The sequence below is a fragment of the Crocuta crocuta genome, unplaced genomic scaffold, assembly GCF_008692635.1.
Source record: "Crocuta crocuta isolate KB4526 unplaced genomic scaffold, BGI_CrCroc_1.0 scaffold13, whole genome shotgun sequence".
NCBI lineage: Eukaryota > Metazoa > Chordata > Mammalia > Carnivora > Hyaenidae > Crocuta > Crocuta crocuta.
Window position 1 is genome coordinate 8,363,230 of NW_027530007.1, and position 1,010 is coordinate 8,364,239.

Here is a 1,010-nt window from a genome sequence, read left to right on the forward strand (position 1 = left end):
ACACACACACACACACACACACACACACACACACACACACACGTGTGCGTGCTTATGAAGGCTGCTGCATTCAGCCCTGACCCCACAGGCCTCAGCCCCAGGGCTCAGGGCTGCCTGTGACACCCTAGCTTTTTGGAGAGAGCATAAAATGTGTACCTAAGTGATCTCCCTCTGAGGAGCTCCGGGAGGGGCCTGTGGGTGGCCATCCCCCCCCCCCCCCCCCGCCAGGCGGACGGGCAGGCAGGGCAAGGGGTAGCCTTCAACCTGCCCCCAGCCTGGCTTTCAGGCTGCTGTCTGGAGCCCGGAGCTGGGCAGCGGGAGGGACGGGCCACGCACCATGGCTGCCCAGGGAGAACCCTCTCCTCGCTCCAGACCCACATCTTTGTCAGCCCCACCCCCCCTTCTGGGCTACAGACAGTAAAGCACACGTGAGTCGGCCTGGAGTGTTTATTGCCAGAGGTGGCGCAGGCTGGGCGCAGCGGGGGCGCGGCAGGCGGGCCTTCTTCGGGCAGGCCTCCCACGGCCCCAGCACCTGCTCCTACTGGACCAGCTTGAAGGACTCTCCGGTCATCATGGCCACAAACTCTGGGCGCGGAGGGACAGGTCAGCCACCAGCCTAGCCCGGCCGCCCAGCCCCCAGGCCTGCCCCCCACTCACCCTCGTAGTCAATGGTTCCGTCTCCGTCCTTGTCGGCCTCCTTCATCATCTGCTCAGCCTCTACCTCGTTGAGGGGCTCGCCCGCGTTCATGAGCACGTACCTGCGGGGGCCCCCGTGCTGAGTGGCAGCCCCTTGGGCTCTGGCCCGCGCCACCCCCGGCCCCGCCCCAGGCCCTACTTGAGCGTGTCCCAGTCGATGTAGCCCTTGCCCTCCTTGTCGAAGACCCGGAAGGCCGCCCTCAGCTCGCCTTCCTGGTTCTGGGCCTTCTCCCGGTAAATCCCCATCAGGGCCAGGAAGCCGTCGCAGTTGAAGAACCCTTTGTCTGCAGGGAGCAGAGGGCCAGGCCGCGGGG